The sequence below is a fragment of the Nycticebus coucang genome, chromosome 4 (genome assembly GCF_027406575.1).
Source record: "Nycticebus coucang isolate mNycCou1 chromosome 4, mNycCou1.pri, whole genome shotgun sequence".
In the NCBI taxonomy this organism is placed as follows: domain Eukaryota; kingdom Metazoa; phylum Chordata; class Mammalia; order Primates; family Lorisidae; genus Nycticebus; species Nycticebus coucang.
In genome coordinates, this window is record NC_069783.1 from 69505341 (window position 1) to 69526178 (window position 20838).

At 39.9% G+C, this 20838-nt stretch overlaps 1 protein-coding gene across 3 annotated transcripts in view; it reads right to left on the minus strand.

Annotated features, from left to right (window-relative positions):
• The window catches only part of ADD2 (adducin 2), a 110967-nt gene that overhangs the window by 88923 nt on the left and 1206 nt on the right, over positions 1-20838 (minus strand). The gene's annotated exons all lie outside the window — the stretch shown is intronic.

The following is a 20838-nucleotide window of genomic DNA, read 5'->3' on the forward strand; positions in this document are numbered from 1 at the left end:
AATGTCACATATTCAAATACTAATAAAAAGGAAGCCTTTTTTGGAATCTGTTCTGTATCTCTGTATCGTCTTTGATATTATTATTCCTCAGGGTAAGCTGAGTTATACTGCAGTAATAGAGTCCTTTCCCCTGGTCCTGTTGGCTTCTCTGACCATAAAAGAAGGGAAACCGGAGAGAAAAAGAGATCTTATGGCTCCTTTTCCTGCCACAATAGATTGCTCATTACAGGTCCATTTTATCTGGATCCAAAACTTACCACTTCCCATCTGGGAAAAAGGCTTGCTATTTGACTCCCCTGGTGACTAGAATGTGTGACCACAGAGGTGATCATTAAAGACCACTGCCGCTGACAAGGTCTCCTGAGTCACTCTGCAGCATTCATCTCTAGAAGACGGACGTCTGTCTTTTCACTGCTTTAAATGTTGGCCAGAAGAAAGCATTGTCTCCATGATGTATTTGAGTATATTACTTTAAACATGGCAGCTACACGTAAAAGGGATTTTGGAGGGTTGTAGAGAGGTAAGTTCCAAATTCCATTAGAGAACATTAGAGGAAATGAAATTAGCTTAGTGCAAACACACATCAAGCCATTAAATAATTGAAAAAGCACTTAGTGTAGCACAGAATAGTACAAGTATGGGCACTCTTAAATTGCTTGAGTTGTAATGAACTAAAGTCTGGCAAGAGTAAACTTGGAGGCTGGTGCTAAAAACCTACAATTCAATAGGAGGCACAAGCTTGTGAAGGACAGCTGGGACAAATGTTTGACAAGGATGACCTCCTGGTCATGATGCCAGGGAAAGTTATATGCATAGCAGTCACTGTTACCTTGGCAATACACACCTCCCTTCTTTTCCTCCCTAACAGAACCTCCATTTTGTCCAGGGAACAATATGCCAAACTAAAAATCTGCAGTTGATATGGTCTTGGTCAATAATGTATAAGTAGAAATCTACTAGGAATTTCTAAGCAAGTCTTAATTTCCTGATGGAAAAAGTATACCTCCTATCTCACCACTTCCTTCTCCTCCATGTCTAGAAGATAGTTAAGAGTCTGGAAATGGAGTATTTGGTTTGAAAACTTTCAAGAGAGTAATACTACCTGCTAAGCAGACGTAGTATTGGCAGAGCAGAGAGATAGGAGCCTGGCATGCTGGTGCCATCAGAAGCTGCTGTGCTAGCCCCAGATTTCAGACCACTGGGCTTTCTAAGGAAGGGAAGTAAATCTCTATTTGGCTAAGCCACTGTGGCTGGGTTTCTGTTTCATGCAGCTGGAGACAATCCTCAACCAATATAGAGGGCTACACAGGCAAAATATATCCCTGTCCATTAAGTTTTGGAATCAGTAGGGTGAAAGGTCCTGTAACAAGGACCTTTTATATCCTAGATGCCAGATTATGCTGACAGTAGGGTAGAAAACAATGTCTCCCAAATTCTATTGACCATGGAAGTTTTATTTCACATTACAACTCTTAGAAACGGTGTTCCACTGAATAAACTCTGGGAAGCAGTGCTCTAGGAATGCATGTGTGTACTCAACATTTTCTCTCGTTCTCTCTCTGCCCCTTTCCTGCCCCCCTCACCCTCCAACTACTCCTCAGACCAAGGAAACAACACATCTTTCTAGGACACACAAACAAATTTTTAGCAGAAGTTTAAACATAAAATCTTTGTAACTTTGTATATTGGATTGAATAGTGTCTCCAAAATTCATGTCCACTTGCCACCTGTGACTGTGTCTTTATTTAGAAATGGGGTCTTTGCAGACGTGATTAGGTTAGGTCATAGTGGATTAGGGTAGTCCCTTAATCTAATAGCTAGAATTCTCATAAGCAGGAAATCTAGACATACAAAGCCACAGAGGAGACACACAGAAGACCATGTTACAATGGATGCAGCTGCAAGCCAAGGAATGCTGAGAATCTCTGGCAACCACCTGAAGGTAGGAAGAGACAAGAAAGGATTCTCCTCTAGAACCTTTGAGGGAGCACAGCCTTGCCAGCTTCTTGATTTCAGACCTATAGCCTTCAAAACTTTAAGAGAATTAATTTCTATTGTAAGACATCCAGTTTGTGATATTTTGTTAAAGCAGCTCTAGAAAATTAATATACTTTATAACATTGCAACAATGTCTAAATGATTGTAATTTCTCCTGTTCCAGGTATGAGAATTAAGGGTCAACATTAAGGCCTGCTCATCTACAGAGCTGCTCCCCAGACCCCCCACAACCAGGTCCTCCACCATATTTTAGATTCGCATTAAAAAATTATATCCTTCCTGTCACTTGTCCTTGAAATCAAAGAGCATCTTGAAAACCGTAACATTAAAAAAGGGGAAAGTTGACATTTAAATAAAAATGCCCTAAAGAATCCTGGGTTTTCTATTAATTACTTGCCTCACCTTATCTTTTCTCAGCTTCATTTGTCTGATCTCTGTAATGAAGGAGTTGGATGGAGATCTCCTTGGCCCCTTCTTCTTTGACATTCTGGAATTCCAGTAGGAACATTCAGGTGTGTACCATTTGACACATGTTACTCAGAAACATAAAGTTAGGCAGGGCTTTTGGGATGGGAAGTCAGAGAAGCAGGACCTTACTAATGCCTAGGGAGCCTTTTGAGCTCTTCTGAGTTCACTTATACAAAGCCTGTGGCTCAGTGAGTAAGACGCCAGCCCCATATGCCGAGGGTGGCGGGTTCAAACCCAGCCCCGGCCAAACTGCAACAAAAAAATAGCCGGGCGTTGTGGCGGATGCCTGTAGTCCCAGCTGCTCGGGAGGCTGAGGCAAGAGAATCGCGTAAACCCAAGAGTTAGAGGTTGCTGTTAGGTCAACCTACCCGAGGGCGGTACAGTGAGACTCTGTCTCTACAAAAAAAAAAAAAAAAGAATCTTATGTCCTGGGATATCTCTTTGAACTGAACTAGAAAATAGAATGCAGTGTTACATCTGGTGTTACGTTTGCCTCAGCATATTCAAAGTTCTAAAAGAGAAGAACGATTCTTTAGGAGAGCTTAATAGAATTACTAGGACAATTCCCACACCCAAGAGAAACTGACACTTACAAAACTAGGTGGATTATTCACATTACAAAAGATGTCTTTATTTTGTAAACAAATTTACTAAATATTTCCTTTAAAACAATGGCATAACGAAGTACTGCCTTAACTGCTCCTCCCCAATCTAAACAACCCAATTATTTTAGACCTTCATCATTCGAACTACTTTCCATGTACTTGATCACTCAGGTTGTTTTTTCCTAACCCATAACCATTTCTCAGCATACATTGTGATAATGAACTTGGGGCACAATATTCTAAAATCAATATTCTAAAATCAATCAGCACAAAGGAAACTTAGGAAAGGAACACAGCTTGGAACTTGAAGTCATTTTCTCAATATATCCCACAGGTTACAGAAAATACAAGGATGTAATAAGAGAAGAATCCTTGCTTTCTGCAAGGACACACAAGACATAATGTCTTACCAAGGTGCATCACAATATTCTAATTATCAGACATAATTATTTTTAGTACCTTAAATGTACATAGCCCTTGTCAAAATGGTTTGAAGAAGCCAAAGAGACTATAAATTCTGTAACACACACACTCTTTGGACATTTGCCTATGGATATTTGCAATGTAATTTGTGCCTAGCAAGGACACAGAAACCTTAAAACTGTCTCCCTAATTCTCTAAGTCAGGGGTCCTCAAACTGCGGCCCGTGGGCCACATGAGGCGGTGTGATTGTATTTGTTCCTGTTTTGTTTTTTTACTTCAAAATATGTGCAGTGTGCATAGGAATTTGTTCTTTTTTTTTTTTAAACTATAGTCTGGCCCTCCAACGCTCTGAGGGACAATGAACTGGCCCCCTGTTTAAAAAGTTTGAGGACCCCCGCTAGATCAATAGCACTATTGACAATCATATTTATGACAATATGACCAAGGAGAAAAATAAATCAAAAGACTAAACTGGGATTTTAAAGTCATAATCTGCAAGTCTATGTAGGGTTATCTAGTTAAGTCTATTCATGTACTTAATCCACAAAGAATTTTTTATTTCCAATTATGTGTCCACTTCTCTTATCCAAAAATTAAGATTAATGATACCATCTACCCTACAGGGTTATTGTGATGATTAGACTTTAAATACACATAAACATGCATCATTAAGTAGTGAATAAATATCAGCTACTAACATCATAATGGAGCCATGTGGAAAGATTTGGGATATGTTTTAGAGGATTGAGCCAACAGAATTTGCTGATGGATTGGACAAGAAAGAGAAGGAAAGAGAAAACCAAGGGCAACTCCAAGATTTTTGACTTGAGCAACTGGGAAGATAATGTAAGGAAAATGCAGAGAGAAATGGGTTTGAGGAAAGAAATCAAGAGCTCCAATAGGGTCATGTTAGGTTTAATCTGAGCGGCCTGTGAGATATCCATGTAGAAATGTACAAGTCTTCTACCTCACTATTCTTGCTTCAGATCTCAAAGCAAGATCCAAAGACCAGCAACATCAACATCACCTGGGACTTCGTTGAAAATGCAAAAATCTCAGGCCCCACCCCAGACCTGTGGAATTGGAATCTGCATTTTAATAAGATCCTCAAGTGATTAGTGTGCACATTAAAAAATTCAAGAAGCAATGCTAGGATTCGGGGAAGCTAGAGATTTTGAAGTCATCAGCATAGACATGAAGGCTAAAGCCAAGGCCTTGATGGGCTTCCCTAGAGAGAGCATATAAGTAAGACAAGGTGGGCCAGGGTAGAGCCATGCAGCTCTCTCACACTTACAGGAAAAGGAGGAACAGCTGTTGAGGCAGGGAAAACCCGAAGATGAGATATTACAGAAGGCCAGGTAGTAAGAGTGTTTCGACTGTGTCCAATGCTGAGGATAGGTCAAGTAAGGTAAGTATAAAGAAGAGGCCATTAGATCTGCTGATATGGAGGTCATCTTCAATGACCTTGACAAGAGCAGCCCCAGAAAAGGCTGAAAGCCACAGAAAAGACAGAAGCCCAAGTGCAGACAGCGGGGGATAAGTAAGAGAGGGACCAAAGGCAACTCTTCCAAGGAGTTTTGCTGAGAACAGGAAGAGAGAAATGGGGTAGTAGCTAGAAATACTTAGGTAGGAGATTCTGAAACATGCTGAATGCCAGAAGTAATATTGGAATTGAGAGAGAAATGATGATGCAGAAAAGAGAAAGGCCAATAGCTGGAGTGGTGTTTTGTTTTTTTTTGTTGTTTTTTTTTTTTTTTTTTTGAGAAGATGACAGGGAAAAAGCTCATTGTCCAGAAGGTAAAATGCCTTTTGACAGAAGCAGGGGCCATTTGACCCAGAGCAGTGTGTCAGGTGGGGACTTGGTGGTAGGAAGATGGGGGAGCTCCCAGATCATTGCTTCTGTTTTCCAATGAAGTTGGAGGCAGCCAGCAAAGGGGTAGAGAGGAAAGGGGATTTAGAGAAAGAAAGAGTTGAATTCATCATTTTAGAAAATGGGAAAGTAAATACCTCAGAACTGCCAGGTAGAACAGCGTGCTTTTTTGAGATTTTGGCCATGCATTAAAAAAAACAAACCAAACCATGTTTTTCTATAACATGCTTCATTCCTCCAAAAATGTCCTAATGTTCTAAGGCATAGGTACATGTGTCATGAGAAAGCGCATCCTCTACATCAGTTCTCATTATTCCTGTAAGCATTTGACATTGCAGGTCACCATCTGCAGATCAAGGCTAAACAAGGGAGTCATCATAGAGCAACAGGGAGATGTGATACAAAAGGACAGACACTTTCTGTCCCCTCCATTAGATTTGTGGCTGAGGGGTGAGGCAGGAATTAATGACATAAGAACACAAGTTGTCTCAAGGGAGAAAGATTTTCCTCCTGTCTTTACAATTCACAAGAACTGCTAGGAAATCCCTCACGAGACAAGTACTTTGGTAAACAACACCAGATACTGTTAATTGCCTTTAACTGAGTTTTGAACAAGCCCAAAGTCAATAATGCCTTCTTGGTTACTTCCTTCCTTCACGTTCAACAATCACATAATTCTTTGCAGCACTTTCTAATCAAGCTACATAAAGGCCATTCCTATGATCCACAAATCAAGAAGCCAAAGCCTGGCTGTCCTTTGAGCACCCTGTTGGCCCACAGAACTCTCTCCCACATCCACGTTCTCAGGCCTGGGCGCACACCCACCTTCAGCCCCATAGTCACCTCCCTCTATTCCACTTTGTAGTCACCTCCATCTATTTCACTCCTTCAAAAACCCCACTGAGAAGCACATGTCTTCAAACCAACTTCCCGTTACCCCTCCTTATGACTATCCTCTACTGCCCTCCTGGTCACTGCCCTGTTCTCTGATGATCTCAGCTGCTGGCTCCATCACTATCTTTACTCATGCCTGCTGACTTCCACGTCCACATAGTGATCCACCAGACACCTAGAGTCACTACTCCACAGCCTCTCATACCAGTCACCTCTCCTTCCACCCCAGCATCAGGCACCCTCCTGTGATCGTACCCTAGACCTTGCCATCACTAATGAGATCATCTCCTCTGATATCCGGATGTCAACATCCTACTCCCTGACCCTGCCATGCCAGCCCACCTACTCTGGTACTCTCTCCCAGCAATTCTCCAACATCTCGGAGATCCTCTAGTTATGAGGGGCTTGCTTTCCTCCCTTCCCTTCTCCTTCCCTAAGGGAACAGCCCCTCATAATATAAACCACAAAATCCTCCAGAACAGATCAGAAGCAGGAGGGAAGCGTCAGATACCCCCACTCCCGACATCATCCCCCTCTCCACCATCTTCCTTTCAGGCAACTCTCCCTACAGCCCGCCATGCTAGCCCCCCTGTTTCCCTTTGAGTCTAAGGAAATGTCCTCCCCTATTTGCCTTAGATTGGCAGAGCCTTGCTGCTATTTAAAAAACAAGCAAGGCCGGACATGGTGGCTCACGCCTGTAATCCCAGCACTCTGCGAGGCCGAGGTGGACAGATTGCCTAAGCTCACAAGTTCAAGACCAGCCTGAGCTCACAAGTTTGAGATCAGCCTAAGCCAGAGCAAGACCCATCTCTAAAAATACCCGGGTGTTGTGGCGGGCGCCTGTAGTCCAGCTACTTGGGAGGCTGAGGCAAGAGAATCACTTGAGCCCAAGAGTTTGAGGTTGCTGTGAGCTCTAATGCCATGGCACTCTACCAAGGGTGACAAAGTAACACTCAGTGTCAAATAAATAAATAGCAAACAACCAAAAAAAAGATACTGTGGTACTTATGCACATGATGCTCAGCCACACCGATCATTACAGAAATGCAAACTAAAACCACAGTGAAATACTACTCAATATCTACTATGTGGCTAAAATGAAAAAAAAAACTGATAATACCAAGTAAATCGCAACTAGAACTCTCATACATTGCTGAGGGAATGCAAAACAGTACAATCAGTTTGGAAACAGTCTGGCAGTTTTTTACAGAGTTAAGCACACACTTACCAAATCACACTGCAATCCCACTCCTAGGCACTTACACAAGGGAACTGAAATCTTCATATAAAAACCTGTTTGCCAATGTACACAGTGGCTTTATTCAAAATCACCAATAATCAGACACAACCCAAATAATTTAATGGGCAAACATTTAAACAAACTGAGATACAGATATCTTACTCAGCAATCAAAAGGAATGAACAATCAACATTTGTAACAACAGGGATGAATCTGAGAAACATTATGTAAGGGAAAAGAAGCCTGGCACAAAAGGCCACACTGTGTGATCCCATTTATATGATATTCTGGAAAAGGCAAAACCAAAAACAGATGGGAGTTGCCAAGAACTGTGGGTGGAATGAGGGAACTTACTACTAAGGGGGACAAGGAAATTTTTTCTACCTTAATCGTGGTGGTGGTTACATTACTGTACACGTACATCAAAATTCATAGACCTGTACATCTAAGAAAGGGGAACTTTATAAGTTCTCTCATTAAGCTTGACTTTAACAACAACAACAAAAAAACACAAGTAAATAAATTATTTAGTCACCTTCTATGTAAAACTGGAGTTAATACAATAATAAGTAATACGCCAGCAGGACAAACAGCAGCAGAACAAATCACTTTTAAAAAACTGGTCTGTGGGGCGGCGCCTGTGGCTCAGTGAGTAGGGCGCCGGCCCCATATGCCGAGGGTGGTGGGTTCAAACCCAGCCCTGGCCAAACTGCAACAAAAAAATAGCTGGGCGTGGTGGCGGGTGCCTGTAGTCCCAGCTGCTCTGGAGGCTGAGGCAAGAGAATCGCATAAGCCCAAGAGTTAGAGGTTGCTGTGAGCCTTGTGAGCCGTGTGACGCCACCTGAGGGCGGTACAGTGAGACTCTGTCTCTACAAAAAAAAAACTGGTCTGTGATCCTACAGTAGCTGAACTCTAACTCAAGAAAACTCGCATACTGACATGCCTTTCCTGGTATCCCAGGTTCATTTTAAGGTGCCATGTTACTGCCTGCCGTCTGGGAGCTGGGCCATCATCCATCTCAGCTACATCTTGAATAGGACACAAACGGCCTCACTCCAAATCCACAGCCACCAGGCCCCACTGATTGGCAGAATCAAAATGACTGATATCCTGAAAGTTAGACCCCGCCTTTGCAGCCTTGTCCAAGTATCTCATCCACAACACTTTCAAGTGCAGTGGCCAGAAAAAGGATTACAAAGTGAGAATGGAAACCTTTCTCAAGATCGAACTAACTTTGAAAGGATGTTTTAGCAGGTAAAAGTTAATGGAGCATCTCAAATAGGAAAGATAGTTACTGATGGGATCTGCAAACAGAAGCCCCATCTTATTCATTCCCTAGTGAATATGCTCTTTCTGGGGCATATCCACCCATCTGTAACATGCTATGAACCCAATTCAGGACAATAAAAGCCAGACTCCTCTGCATAAACGGAAACTATAGATCTGCTTTACAGCATTGCCCATTTAATTAAGAATTGCTTCCTGGGTGTCCCAGTTGAAGAATCCGTGGGTATTTGCCCCATTATTATAAATCAACAGATTTATATTTTGATAATCTTCTCCAGCTATCTTCATTTTATGTTTGAAAATTGATGCATGTTTAACATCATGGTTCAAGATGAAATTTTAAAGAAATTTTAAAGAAACAGTGAATGGCAGATATTTTTTAATTATGTAAAATTTGAAAATAGACAAAATTAGAGAGTAGCCAAATAATGAATGCCTAGTCCTCATCACCTAGCTTCAGAGTAGACTGCAGTTTCCTCAGGAGAGTCCAGGTTATGCCTCCTCTTCCAATGTAATTATTAATAGCACCTCCTCCCACTCTAAAAACTGTGTCAGTTGAGATGATACACTATACCCAGACTCAACAATTATCAACTCATGGGCTATTTTAACTCACCTCTAACACCACTCATCCTCCCAGAAAAAAAAGACTACTTTGAGATAAATGCTAAACCTACAATTTCATCCATAAATATAACAGACATTTTAAGAGATTTTACAATAGTTATTTGATATCCTTAATCTTGATATAGCTTCCATTCAGAAATAATATAACAAGTACAGGCTTCAAAAATGACAAGTGTTACAGCCTATAACTTTAAGACTTAAGATATATGGCCAGATCCCCAAAACTTATTTTCAATTTTAAGGACCATTGCTAAGGCCGAAAAATGAGGCAATGATCCCCAAAGAGATGGAAACACAGAGGCAATTGAAATTTCTTCTGCATTGTATGAAACTCTGTATTTACTATGTGTATAAAGAGTCTCTGGCATCCACAAGTTCTGCCTTCTCATGCAGCTGAAAACAAACAAACAAAAAAAAAAACAGTAGCCCTCCGTCTGAGATGATCTACTCTATTAGTTCACTTACTTTGTCTGTTACCTTCTTACTTCCCAGGTCTAAATCAATGACCAATGATCTTCCATAGCACTTGGGCCAACCAGGCTTCCAGGAAAAGTTTTACCTTCTCTTAACCCTCATTTCTATCCTAATCCCTTTTTAGACTATTAGCTGCATTCTTCATTCAAATTTGCCGCTTCTACTTTTCTGAATCACTCTGGAAAACTAACTGAGCTTCTTAGAATTGTATGTAAATGAAAAGTCAATAATCTGAGTAAGGAGGAAAAATGCTTAAGTGTTTCTAGATTATTCTAGATGGGAGAAGATACTGGAATTGAGTTGATAGACATTGTAGCTATTTGAATGCATTTTCATAACAAAGAGAAGCAAATTTCATCAGAGTTTGAATTTTGAATTATGGCCATGCTAATAGTTTGTTTTACTACTATGTATGGCTTGATTAAAAATTAATGCCCCTGGCTTCTAATCCAAGGGGGCAGCCCTACCCCACCTATCCCTATGTTTCTCTCTCTCTCTCCTCTTGGACCTCATTACATTGATCATAAGGGAATAAAAATATATGTTATTCCCTTACATTACGATCCTATTCCTAATCTTACAATGACAAAGTAAAAACAGATCATAAACAGAAGAGATATTTGAACAAATTTCTGGAAAACAAAGAGCAGATGGGGAACTGGTGACTGATGTTTGAGAGCAAAATAAGCCACAACCTAGATTTCAAGCAGAGGAGGCCAGAGCCAAGGAGAGGAGGCAACTGATCAGCCTGGAAGAGCCCTGAGGATATCCAAGCTCTGAGATGGCAGGGACTGTAGAGGGCAGGGAGCATAAAGAGGGGCTGGACACAGGGGCACAAAATGCAGGTCTCTATGCCCAGCAGCAGACCCTGCCCACACCCTCTCCTGTCCCCACACACGGCAAGCCATAGTCAGGCACTCAACTGTAGTCACCTTTTTGTCTCAAAATAGCATGCATATACTGCTGTTTCTAAATGTATCTACTTCAAGCACTGGGTGGGTCTTCTTAGAGAAACTGTACACATCACAGGGGACAGCTAGAGCAGCTAGGATGGTACCAGTGCCCCAGAGGACAGTTATTCTTAGAGGGGTCACTTAGGAGGCCCCAGATAACAGAATTAATTTGACATTCACCCCGGGAACATTTTACAATTAGTACACCAAGGGTTGAGTTGAGATATCAGAGCCCCCGAGAAGGTTATAAAATCCTAGCATGTTACTTATTGTGCAATGAACGCTATCAACCCAGTCAGGTAATGAACACTTTAAAATAAGAGTTTTCAGCTTTTCAAATTACCCTATAGAGAAATCATAGAAACCAACTGTAGCTAGAGAACAGAATGAATATTTTATCAACTTCAGATAATGCAAAAGTAAGGAGGAAGCAGGCCTGGAGAGGTGGTGATAATAGCTTTATCTTACAGAGTAGAGAGACAAGTAACATGGTCAACAGCTGATGGAACAAGAAAACTGTTTGGGTTGTTTTTTTTTTTTTTTTTTTTTGGTAGTTTCTGGCTGGGGCTGGGTTTGAACCCACCACCTCTGGCGTATGGAGCTGGAGCCCTACCCCTTTGAGCCACAGGTACCACCCCGAATAAGAAATCCGGTTTCAATGAATATATCATCTAGAGTTGCAGAGATGCCCAGTAGAAAGGCAGTGAGGAGATGGAGGTGTGAGATAAATAACCTATATACTTGACTTTCATGGCAGGAAGTCATCAGATGAAGACTACAGTCGATAAATTCAGAAACAGCAGTATAGGCATAGTATTTTGAGATACAGAGGTAACTACAGCAGAATGAAACATAGGTAAAAGGTTTTACCTGTGGATAAAGGATTTGGGGTGGCATTGTTGCTTTTTATTAAAAGCCCTTCGGTCCTATTTGATTTATTAGTTCTACATATACATTGCTTTAAAAACTGGAAATTTGGAGACAGAAGAAGAAAGAAAAAATAATGGCATGTTTGATGAAATAAGAGAGAGGAAGTTGTACCCACAGTACGGTAGGAACAAGCTGGGTACTGCATAACTATGGTAACAGATGTAGCTAATTTAGGACACAAATGTGAGTGCTGGAAAGATCTAAGAGAAATGTGGTGTTAAGAAGGAAGGAGAATAAATTCTAAATAAAGGGATGCTGAGATAATCAGTATGGATGCTCTGCCATCTGACACAAGGGAAGGAGAGAACTGAACCCGCCCTCACTTTTTTCTGCATCGTTTCACCATAGATTTTTCAAAGTAAAAGCCAAGAGATTCTTATGGGGACTCCAAGCTGAGTAAAGAACGAAAACATGAGGAAATTCACCCTCCGTAAAATAACACAGGTGGAAAATCACATCCATTGTTAAATGCAATTGTCTTCATAAAGTCTCCATGCATTTCAAAGTTTAATGACTTCGTCTGTTCTTTGAGAAAAACAATTCATAAATGTCATTCAAGTCCTCTTCTATTGATTTTCCCATCAATAAAATAATTCATAATCAAGCATGAGCATTTAACTATCCTTTTGAAATTCCACAGAAAATTACCAAAGGAATGTTAAAACAGGAACAAATCTGCATTACTTTGGCTACCATGAGGGCCGCCATCCACGCAGCAGGAACTGTGAGGAATCGGCATCTTTGCATCGGTTCTTCCCATCCAAGACCATAACATTCTATGTCTTGAGTAAATATTGGTGGTTCCTATTTTCTGTAAAAATTGTCCATTTCATCAAGGTTTTCACAGATGATAGGAAATGATAATGCATAGTGTTCTTATGATTTCAAGTCTTTTCTTCCCTGTGTACCATATGTGATTTCCAGCATTGTGGATTTTTATTCTGTTTTTTAAATCTTAATTAGGCTTCCTAGACACTTGTCTCTTTTATTGCCTATCTAAAAGAACCAACTTGCTAGATATAAGATGGGGAGGGCATATAAAGAAGAAGAAAGTGCCCACAAAAGGTGTAGAAATGGGAGGATGGCAGGGTGTGTTCAGAAGGGCCTGTTCAGAATGATGGGGTGGTACAGCCTCCTGAGGGGCAGAGTGTGATGGAAGAAGGAGAGCGGTATTTGCTGGGTAAGGAGTTTGGGCTGGGGGTAGAGGAATGATGATATTAAATTTCTGGTTCAAAAAGATCAGCAATGAATGGAGGGAGATTGGGCTGGAAGCAGGGAAGGCAGGAGGTGCTCTAAGGTAATGAAGGGTTTCAGCCAGGAGCAGTATGGTGGTATGAAACAGAAACCCAAGCAAACTAGCCCAGACAGGATGGAGGGGCAACCTCATCAACATAGGAACCAAAGTCTACCTGGGTCTCATGGAAGCTACTAGAATTGGAATCAACTCAGACAGCTGTGGAGATAGGGTGAAGGATGTCAAATGGTTCTCAAAGCTTCCAATGATAGAAGTCAAAGGGATTTACTACTTGGTCTAGTAAGTTTTTTCCAGACACTTCAATGATAGGCACACAGAAGATGATTCCAGGTAGCAAACAGAATTTGTTTTCAGGGAACCAAATTCTAAGCTCCCCGGCCTCCAGGTCCTGCCCTGGGAGCTTGCAAGGTGAGGGCCTGTGTCAGATTAAATAAATAAATACATACATTAGGGCATTGACTGCTGGGTCAAGCAACACTTATTTTTACTCTTAAAGTATCTTTATTTTTAGCTGGATCTGAAAAGTTGATCAGAATCGACCTTGTCTGAAGCTGGCTATATTTAAGCTCCAGTTCCTTGGGCGCTCCCTCAGCACACATCAGGACTGGGGGTCCACCACTCAAGGTGGCAGAACAGATACAGTTACTAGAGCCCCTCAATTCCTCTCACCCCATTGGCCATGCCACAGCTCACCCAGCTCTGTTTAACTGAGCCTGAGGATTATTCTAGGACTGACAGGGAGGACAGCCCTGCTTTTCCCAGGAAGGCCGCACGTTGAATCAGAGGCTGGCTAATGTTTGACTGGCACCTTCTGTACCATATCTCCTAAAAAGTCCTTAAGGAATCTGGGCCTATGGTCTATTTTCTCCTTGTTTTCTAAAATTAAAACATATCTCTTTTCCTTATTGTATTTATCATTGGTCATTTTGGAGAGAGGGAAGGTAAACATTTAGGCCCACGTTGCCATCTCAAAACTATCTCCATTAGTGTGTTTGTAACTTGTACCTTTAGCCCAGATCTCCCTGCCAGGTCTCAGCCCAGACACACACACCTGCATCTCTTCTAGCCATCCCCACCGCAAACTCTTCATGTCTAAAACTGACTACTGCCTTCCACAAATTACTTTCTTCTCAGTTATGCTAGATTACCCAATAATCAGCCAAAGCAAGTTGAGAATATCAGCCAACCAGAGGCTCCAGACACTCTTGAGATGAATTTGATAGATATTTTTTGAAGCATCAAAGTAGTCATCATGGAGATGTTATACTTACAACATTGAGCAAGATACAAATGGCATGTTTCTAATTTTATCAAGTTTAAGAGAAACAAGTCTGGTATGTTTGTTTAAGGAGGCAAGTTTAAATTGTAAAACTATAAAAGAAAGCAAGAAAATGACTACCGTAAAAGGAAAGTGAGTGGTTACCAACAGGGGGAAGGAAGAGGAGGCAGACAAGGGAGTTGGCAATGACCTGGATGTGGTCACATGGGCATCCACTTTATAAGACTTTGCTAAGCTGCATGTTTATTTCATGGCCTTCTCGTTATGTTTTATATATTTTATGTGAGTTTTATTTTTTTAGACATAGTCTCACTCTGTTGCCCAGCATAGACTGCCACTGTATCAGAGCTCACAACAACCTCAAATTCCTGGGTTCAAGCGATCCTTCTTCCTCAGCCTCCCAAGTAGATCAGACTACAGGCACCTGCCACAACACCCAGGCTAATTCTATTTTTCATAGAGATGGGGGTCTCATTCTTGCTCAGGCTGGTCTTGAACTCCTGAGTTCAAGGGATCCACCCACTTCAGCCTCCCAGAGTGCTAAAATTACAGGCGTGAGCCATTGCTACCAGCTTAAGGGTTTTTCTTTTTATTTCTTTCTTTTTTTTTTTTTTTTTTAAATAAAGTAGTCATTGCACAGGAAAAAAATCTAAAACTGTCCTGGTCTTTCTTACAGTTATTTTGATAATAGTAGCAACAAACTTATTTTCCATATTACAAATTGCCAGGAGAAAAAAACTAAATCTAGAGTTTTTAGGTAAAAAAATTTTAATAAAAAAGTATGTGCCCTCCCCCACCCCCCATGGTAGTACTGTGTGAGGGCAGAGGGCAGCATAAAGAAGTTCTTAGGCAAGTGAGAACTAACAGAATATATTATCTTTTCTGGAAAAAATTCCAACTAATCAAGAAATAAGTAAAAATAAAGACTGAACACAGGAAAAGGATTGAGTGCTATAGTCTAAATGACTCTCAAATTCTCAGTCGAAAAAATAGCTGTTAGTATGACTGTGACACATAATATAAATGTCAAAATTAATTATGGAAAGCAAAAGCATGCATTATTTTTCTTTAAAAAAAAAAAAAAAAGGTAAACTGGATCTAAAAGCCAATATATTTTTAAGGTAAAAAGTTAAATGGGGGAGGTGGAGAAAAGAAAGAAATTCAAATACATTAAATCTCTGTAAGAGAATTAATAGACATAACAACTATATTTTTAGGGTCAATGAGGACTAGTAGAAAAAATGGATCATTTCCCTTTTAAGAGTAAGGAAATCTTACACTATATTTAAATAGATAAAAAGAATGAAGAAATAGCTTGGAATCTTTTAATGTAAAATAAAATGTTTAAAAATCCACTCTATTGGGCGGCGCCTGTGGCTCAGTGAGTAGGGCGCCGGCCCCATATGCCGAGGGTGGTGGGTTCAAACCCAGCCCCGGCCAAACTGCAACAAAAAAATAGCCAGGCGTTGTGGCGGGCGCCTGTAGTCCCAGCTGCTCGGGAGGCTGAAGCAAGAGAATCGCCTAAGCCCAAGAGTTAGAGGTTGCTGTGAGCCGTGTGACACCACGGCACTCTACCAAAGGGCAGTACAGTGAGACTCTATCTCTACAAAAAAAAAAAAAAAAATCCACTCTATTATATATAATAAATATAAATTTGGTCTGAAAAAATCCAATTATATTGTTTAAAATAGACAAAAATAAAAATGGCATGGAGTAAGAAAACTTAAAAAGAAAAAGAATGAGCATCACACCATAAAAATAAGAAAAAAAAGAAGACAAAAAGGAAGAGATAATAAAACACAAGAAAATTTGAAAATAAAGCAGACTTATTTTATCATGGACATGCTAGAGTCACAGCGTTTGCGTCTGGTAGGATGACCAGCCCTCCCCATTTGCTTGACGTTGTTCTGGCTTTAGCAGTGCAAGTCCCTCATCCCAGTAAACCCATCAGGGCCCTAAGTAACACAGCACCAAATATAACTATACAAAAATATACGAAACATACAAAAATGCATGTCATATATATTTATGTATATAATTAGCTCTACATTATATGTGCGTCATTACAAAAGTTTTAAGATACACAAAAATCAAGAACTGTAAAATCCGTGTGGATGGAAGCCCTCCCAGTAACACCAATTAGCTCAGCAAGTTGAAATTTGCATGGATGAATCAGAAAGGACACTGTTGACTGTGTTCTTGGCAGTGAGACATGGCATAGTCTGTCTCAAAACTTTCATAGTGACTCATGTATATTAAGTAAATATATAGCCAGGTATATATGAGATGCATAGACATAAATGCACATGTATACGATATGTATACACCAAGGAAAGCTGCCAAAAATACCATTATAGTGAAGACTAACATAACTCTTGTGCTCTTTGGCAGGTTCTTAGGTACAGAGAAAATTTAAAAATAGATTTAAAAGATATAATCAATAAACTTGTTTTACTCTGTACAATTGAAATTTGTACCCCACAGAGGAAAAACTTTCTTTTCATCTCACTCAATAACTTTGGCAAAGCTTTCCTGTGTCATTTATCTTGGAGGATTAGCCAGGATGAATCTTTACCGGCAGCCTGCCACTCCATGCATGCTCTTTGAGTTTGGGGGATTTGGTGGTGGTGGCAGTTAAAGACAGTTTTTCATATTGCTACTTTAAAATTCTTTCAGGATGAAAATATGATAGCCGAGGTATATGTGGCTACAAACTCTTTTCTTAAGATTCAAAATTCTAAGTATTGTGGGTATGTTCCTATACACAGTTAAAAATGCAAAGAAATCCCCTTTGAAGGAAAAAGTTTCTCATAGAATTAAGGGTTGACCTAAGTCACTTTTATTAAAATGTAGCTTAAATGTGTATACTGATAGATACCAGGTCTAAACACCTATGCTTTAGAATTTTTATATTATTAAAATGCCAACATATGACCAAGCACAGTGGCTCACACCTACAATCCTAGCACTCTGGGAAGCCGAGGCAGGTGGGTTGCCTGAGCTCACAGGTTCAAGACCAGCCTGAGCAAGAGTGAGACCTCATCTCAGCTACTTGGGAGGCTGAGGCAAGAGAATTGCTTGAGCCCAAGAGTTTGAGGTTGCTGTGAGCTATGACGCCATGGCACCCCCACCAACAGTAACAAAGTGAGACTCTGTCTCAAATAAATAAATAAATAAATAAAATGCCAACAGAATGTACAAATAAATACAACCATCAAACTTTGAAATGTCAAATTAATAAAATTAATTTACTGCAACAGATAGTAATGTTTTGCTAAAACTAAAACACCATTTGAGTCTAATGATGAAAAGATGTAGCCTCAGATCAAATTTCTACATGTTATCATTTTCTGAATTTTTACTTCAACAATACTTATGTACACAATGCATAAAGCATGCCATATAATACAATATTACTAGCCAAAATGTGTTTGCTACTTGAAAATAATTAGATATTACAATTTAAATTTCTGCTATCAGTCTATCTGGGAATGCTGACAAAAATAAGGTATCATTTCATACTAATAAAAATTGTAATAATCGAGGGACTTTACCTAACAATTGCAATCAGTGTAACCTGGTTTATTGTACCCTCAATGAATCCCCAACAATAAAAAAAAAATTGTAATAATCAGTAACATTTATTGAACCTTACTTTCATTAATGCTCATAACATCGCTATGAAATCAGTACCATATATATATGCCTATATTGTCATAAAAGGAACCTGAGCAATAGAAAGGTTGAGTAACTTGCCCAAAGTTCACAGCTTCGTAGACAAATAGGCTTTGAAGTTCAGGCAGTCTGGTTCACTTAACCATTATACCAAATTACCTGTTTCATTTCCTTGAATATATGATATTTATTGAGAAGATACAAAATCTGCATTAAATAAAGACCTAATCCAACTATTGCTGAAACTAACAACAGCAACTTTTTCATTGTGTTTTTACTATAATGCCTGCTGCTAATAAACTGTGGCAAACTCGATGCCCAGAAAGGTGCGACTCAGATGAGCTCTTCCTTCCTTGCCAATAGAGCAGTGGTCACCAAGAGTTGTTTTTTTCGGTTTGGCAAGCCTGTGAGTGCCCTGAGTGGACTCACTTCTCTCTCCACTATTCAAACTCTATCCAAATGCCCTTTTCCTTCATCTCTACTGTGCTCTGAGCCACCAGGTCTGGCCCTGACTCAAATAGGAAGACACAGAGGCAAACACAGACCCCAGCATAGTTTTGGGGCTTGCCATCAGGATGATCCAGAATAGATTATTATTATTATTTTAAGACTATTACTGGAATAAAACCATGATTTTTAGAGAATATACAAGTCCGTCAAAAAACATAGATCCTCAGAGCCCCAGGGGTCTGAGAGACCTGTGGTGTGATAGCATGAGCTCACACTGAGAAACATTGTAAAAAAACAACCACACAAAACTCATCCTTGTGTCTGACAAGGAGGTGACTGAAGGTATCATTCCAAACACTGTATCATATTCAGAAGTACCTTTCTGGTCGTAGAATTAAGAATTGTTACACTTCTCCTAAGTAGTTTTTTATTTGGTGTTTTTATGTTCTAGATGTGTAATGTTTTGTATTTTGTGTATTCCCCACATAGCTCTTACCACAGTTTGTAATTATATATTCATTTGAGGGATTAAGTGATGAATGTCCACTTCTTGCATTTGTCTTTAAGTGCCCCATCAGGGCAGAGACCACATCTATCAACTTCATCCCTTTGTTCCCAGTACCTCTCAGAACCTGCACACAGTGGTTCCTTGCTGAATGTTTAATTGAATGAGTTGCGGAATAAATAAAACATATATGCCATGGGCTGGTCAATTTCCTTGTTGCCTGAGTAGCTAGTAAGTTAAGAGCCAGATTTTCTCCCTGCCTATAGGCAGCACAGAGGGTCTCATACTTGTGCTTTTATACTGGCCTCATTCTTAATAACATGTTATGTCTGTACCCTTAGTTTCCTTTTTTTTTCCCCATCTACTTCTAAGTTTAGGCTCCCTCGCTATATTTTATGAATTCCCTGTAAACTGTCTTAAATCCCTTGTGAAACAATGTAGTCGATAAATAAATATATTTAGCAAAGTCCTTTTATATATATTGAAAATCTTAATACTAAATCCTTGGCCAAAAAACATATTTGATTGTCTGCAAACTTTAATAGTTGAGTTTTACTGATTCTACGACTATGCTAATATTTAAAACAAATTCTATCCAAGCCTATAAACCTCAGGTAATGTGTTCTTTCAGGCATTGTTGTGTATTGCGTATCTACATTTTTAATACAGCGAGGCAATTTTATGGGCAAGGAGGAATTTAGAGCTTGCTACAAAATTGTTATGGATTTTGGATCAAAGAATGATTTATCTTTTTTTTTTTTTGAGACAGAATCTCACTTTGCAGACCTGGTTAGAGTGCCATGGCATCATGATAGCTCTACAATGACCTCAAACTCTTAAGCTCAAGCAATCCTCTTGCCTCAGTTTTTCTATTTTTAGTAGAGATGGGATCTCTTGCTCACGCTGGTCTTGAACTCCTGAGCTTGAGCAATCTGCCCACCTTGGCCTCCCAGGCATAAGCCACCCTGTCCAGCCCAAAGAATGATTTATCTTTAGTGGTTTTACAAAATGTATTGACATCATACTAAGAATGAAAAGTTTGCTTTTCTTTGCCCCCTGTGAGGGGTGGGAATAAAGGGGTGAGAGAGCCTGGTTAAGATTCAGGCCTATAAGCATTAAGAAAAGTCAGATCACTTTACAGAATAAAAGTAAAACATTATAAAAGTAAAAATATTACCAGGTCTAAACCCCCTTTTAAAATCTCTAATATTTACTTTAACGGTGAGGAGGCCTGGGCAAGATTCAGGTGTTAAGAAAAGTCTGATCACTTTACAGAATAAAGGTAGAACATTATAAAGTAAAAACATTGAATGGTCTAAACCCCCTTTTAAAATCTCTAACATTTACTTAATTCACGTTTGTGGGAGGTGTTACTTCCGAATCTGAAATGTCACAGTTCTCTCCTTTAGTCATACTCATTTAAAGCACTTTCACTTTGAATGCTAACCAGCTATATTTCCCTTAAAATGAAACACAATCTACAAACCCCACTAATGAAAACACTCTTTGCTACACAAGTTAGCCATCTCGCAACCCCCAACTAGTCCACAAACTACAAACGAAAAGACCTGAGCGCACTCTCTCCAATCCCTTTGCTACTGCCAGACCAACCCCTCCTTTCCTGTCCGTCAGGAGGCATGAAATGTCCATTTGGGAAACTGAGATTTGAGTTCTAGTATCGATAAGGTTCATTTGAGTCAGCTGAATCTTAGATGACAAACTGCGAGAGGAGGGAAGAATAGGCGTAAAGCACCAGATGGGTAATAATCGTGTGTCGCAGGTCAGTGACAATTTTTTAAAAGAATTTGACAGGTGTGGGTTGGGACTTGCTTTTTTATCATTTATTTTTATTTTTAATTTTTATCATTTGAGCAGGGAATGGAGATTAGGGGTGAGAAAAGGAAG